At 40.3% G+C, this 4,499-nt stretch overlaps 1 non-coding gene across 1 annotated transcript; it reads left to right on the top strand.

The window, feature by feature from the left end:
* The first annotated feature begins 4,077 nt into the window (after positions 1-4,077).
* trnar-ucg (transfer RNA arginine (anticodon UCG)) lies at positions 4,078-4,169 on the top strand. Its single transcript is given in 2 exon segments — positions 4,078-4,114; positions 4,134-4,169. It is a non-coding gene; the product is annotated as a tRNA-Arg (tRNA).
* The last annotated feature ends 330 nt before the right edge of the window (positions 4,170-4,499 follow it).

The following is a 4,499-nucleotide window of genomic DNA, read 5'->3' as shown; positions in this document are numbered from 1 at the left end:
GTTGGTTTTTTTTAGCCTGTTTCATATTATTCACTTTGCTGCCAATTGGCAGAATCCATGACAATAATGAAAAAGAATTAGATTTATCTCATTCCACCGTTTCTCATTGCATTCAACTTTTGTCGGAATTCATTGAATTGATGTGCTGCTGAGAAGAACAGAGGCTGGAAAATACGAAAACCACTGAGACTATTTGATGGAGTTCTTCAGCAGGATCAATAAGCATGAAACAGATGCAAAAATCATTTCAAATGTGGTCAAATCTTCAAAGCACAAGATACAATCAGAAATTGCATCTCCGAGAGACGAAACACTTCCTGATTATTAGCGTATAATTTTATTTTCCAATTGATAAAAACAAAGTTCTGTTCCCTTTATAATGCTTCACGGAGAATCGTTTAGCACATATTTCAAAGCCGTAAGAATTTTTATTATCGATGCTACTCAACCACACACGCTCACGAAATGTATTTACATCTAAATTTCCTTTACGCTATTTTTAAATCCTGCTCAGTAATTTCACAATTTATAATGCTTCTGATCATCTAATGCCACATCTTCTAAAACCACGATTATTTTTATAAGTAGCTTTAATCAACCATTCACATCTGAAGTTATTCAAAGTCAAATTGATTCCCCACAACACCAACCCCCCGAACTCGCCATCCTCACCATCTCTCCCACCCAGGCCCAGCCACAGACTCTCTCCCCTTGTTAAATTATCTATTGTATGTTTGCTTATATGTCTTTCAAAATGTTCTGGAATCACTGACTACCTTTGTTTCTGGAATATTGTTGCGGATTTAAGTAATGCTCTGACGGGAAGAAACTCTGCTCCAATATTTCCTTTATTATTTCGCGACACTTGTGAATGTCTTCCCTCTCTGACTTCGATTCGGTCGCAAGCGGGAATTTTCCACTTTTTTAGACACTGAACCTCAAGTCTTCTGGCAAATCACCATTAGTTCACTTCCTAAGTTTCTCTGAGTCAGTTAGAGCATTTCTGACTGACCCCACGTCTGGTGAATATAATCCTGCAAACTTTCCACCACCCTGATAAAACCCATATGTGTCCTTTCTAATGACATTATACCCCAGTAAAGTCCATCTGCATCTTTTTTTTTCTAATCCGATAAGGTTTTTGCACAATGCTCCAAGCGAGGCTGAACTATAGATGTTACAGAAGTTCTATGATCTCGATCACCTCACTGTGGGGCTGCTTTTACTTCCAGTGCTAACTGGGTAAGGACAGTGAATACCTTCGCCAAAGGCAATCGTGGATCTGAGATCTAAAATTTACGAAACAAAACTACCCGACTTATTGTATATCATCTCTCCATATTCGTGTCGCCTTTTAACATCACTTTGTGCTTCCATGTCTTGAATTCTACCTAATTATTCGTTTATTAATTAAGACATTTCCCTCAACTCATTGTTCTAAACTCTGTGGAGCACTATATAGTCGTATACTCATGGAACATAGACATCTCGTCCCTGGAGTGAATCGAATGGACATTCCTGATGTGGCCTCGAAGGCAAGTATTTCCTCCTCCAGTTCAGGGAGATCATTACTGCAACGACCTGCATTTGTGCGTTCATTACACCCATGGAAATTGCTGTAATACTTTCACATTGAGCTTTTACAATCTGATTCTAGCAAAGGTTGACATAAATGCTGCATTTCTCAGTGTCATTTTCCTGTGCATGGTAGCCTGTACTGTATCGTGTACAATGACGTGCTAAGTTGTCTGAATGCACCATTCCAAATATTTCAAACAATGGTGGTTCGTGTGTACCAAACTGATAGAATGCAGTAGTTTAGCAGCACCTGGCCATTGTAAAGATGTGGTGGCTTGTGGAAAGGGACTGATCTCATGAACTGGAAATCATGAGTTTAATTCCTGCATCTAACTAGCATTGGTTGTTAATTGCCGAACCAAAGTGTGTGCCGTTGCCAACTGTTCGATTTTAAGACCATATCATTCCATTACTGCTCCATTTAAAGCAGTCCTCTCCCTTTAAGTCACGGCACAGCAACAATCTTTGGTGATTCTAATGATGGTAGAAATTGGCTAAGCCAGATTGACGAATGTAGTTTGAATCGTGAGTTGATGAGGTGTTATTGGGGCAATGTATCAGAACAATACTTTCCAGCAACAATAAGACAGTAGGGTATCTGGTAATATGCAACGGCACAGTGTTGATTGATGACCTCATGGTGAAACCACCCCTCAGTAGAAGTAACAACAGCGTGACTGAGTTTTATATTTAGTTTGAGGAAGGGAAGGTTGGTTCCAAGATGCGCACTGTAAACCAAAGTGAGGAAAACGAGAACAGTACGAAGTTAGGACCGACTAAAATAAAGTGGAAAATTAGGTTTAAGAGTGGGTCAGTAGACTTGTAATGGCAAACTTTTAAGGAGGTATTTCAGAATACTCGAAAATGCTATATTACAGTCAGAAAGACTTGAAGGAAATGAAGCACCATCCATGTCTCAGGAAGGAATTTAAAGATAAGATGTACTTGAAATTAAAAAAAGTACTGAATTCCCCAAAGATATTCATATTCAGACATATGCACATAGGCCACATTGTTTAGGGAAGCATGTTTTATATGCCAGCTTTTCCTTGCCACTGTCCGTTCTGAAGAAGCGTTGCTGGACTCTGCCTTCGTGATGGCACTGACACCATATGACTCTTTGTGACATCCCTGTAGAAGATCTAATTCTAACATGTGTTATTATCAATCTACATTTTAAAACTGAAATCTAAATCTGTAAAAATTAGTTGTAGTGTTGCTTTAAATCTGACTAATTTAAGGATGCTATGGCCATCCAGACCTGAGTACTGACAATGCCTGAGCCACAGACCCAGTACAGCAAATAATGCTGATCTTGCAAACGGTGATTTCGGTAACCACACGCCCTGTGCAATGTGACCTTTATGCCTCTGCCTAAGACTTTTCACAACCGCTCATCTGCACATCCTTTTCTTACTATCATCTGCTTGTCCTGCTCATAAACTAAGCTTTTCACTGTACTCTGGCACAAGTGACAACCAATTATATCCAGCGATGATGCCAGTTGTGCTGAATTGTCCAGAAATTTCTGCTTTAATTCAAAGAACATGTTCCATTTTGTTCGTGAGACTGCAGCAAGAGTGTAATTGTCCCAGAGGGCATCCAGAGCCAGTCCTTCAAAGGGGAGGTGATGGTCCAGCGGTATTATGGTTCGACTATTAATCCAGAGGCCTAGATAATATGCTCAGCACCCGGGCTCGAATACTGCTGTAACGGATGGTGGAACTTCAAGCTACTTTATTAAAAACAGCTGATGACGACCATGAATCGATTATCAGGAGAAACCTGATCTAATTCACTCATGCCTTTTAGGTAAGGACACTGCCATTCTTACCTAGTCTGGCCTATGGGTGGATGCAGGCCACCGGGGAAAAGGGATGGGCCTGGCCAGCAATAACTTCATCCTGTTAATGTTTTTTTTTAAAGACCAGGATATTGTCTGGACTCGAGCACTTCCTCAGTGAAGATAGATGAGTGAGGCTAGAGCTGTTGTGTTTTTCTGAGAGCAGAGAAAGCTTAGTGGAGAAACTGATTGACGTGTTCAAAAATATGAAGCTTATAAACGGAAAATTGGAATAAACTTTATCTTGTTGAAAAGCATGAGTAACCATTGACATAGATTAAAAACAAGGCACAGAAGGGTTAGAGAAGATTTTAGGCACATGTGTTCTCCCCCAGAGAGTTCTGGGTATCTGGAATTCACTGCCGAACGTGTGGTTAAGCGAAGAATGATCAGAACATTTTAAGAGTGTTTAGATAATCAGTTGAAGTGCCAGATCACACATGGATAGGAGTCAGGTTTTGGAAAATGGGATGCAAAAACAGAAGTTGCTGGAAAAACTCAACAGATGTGGCAGCATCAGTGAAGAAAATGCAAAGTTAACGTTTTGGGTCTGTTGACCCTGCTTCGAAGACCCGAATAAAAACGGATGCCTGAAGAAAGACACAAAAATAATGCACAAGAGTCAAACTTCTGTACTGCATAAACGGAACGCCTGAGGCTCTGTGGTGCAATGGAGAGCACGTTGGACTTCGATATCAACATTAACAGTGCTATTCAAAGGTTGTGGGTTCGAGTCCCACCAGAGTCACGTTTAAATGAAAGTTGCCCATGCCCTATTGCTGACCAGAGGAAATTCGTCAGATTTTCAGGGCAAGCTTTCTGGGAATAATACCGTTTGAAAGACAATCAGACCAGAATCTGTTGCTCACCTGAAAAAAAAATGCGAGTTCGTAGTGAAGTTCAACTGGTTTGTAACAGCAACGTTACCTTCCACAGTTGGCAAGTTATTTTCGAATTTTTTTGATGGTGGAATTCGATTAAGTTCTGATTCCCAATGGTCCACAAGGTTATGTGGACGGTTGGGGAAAAAATCATTGAAATGTTCTATCGAATGTTGAGGCGTGTTCACATTTTCAGC

Source organism: Stegostoma tigrinum, chromosome 8 (assembly GCF_030684315.1).
Source record: "Stegostoma tigrinum isolate sSteTig4 chromosome 8, sSteTig4.hap1, whole genome shotgun sequence".
Classification (NCBI taxonomy): Eukaryota; Metazoa; Chordata; class Chondrichthyes; order Orectolobiformes; family Stegostomatidae; genus Stegostoma; species Stegostoma tigrinum.
The sequence above is the reverse complement of the archived record's forward strand: the minus strand, read 5'-3'. Positions and strand labels throughout refer to the sequence as shown.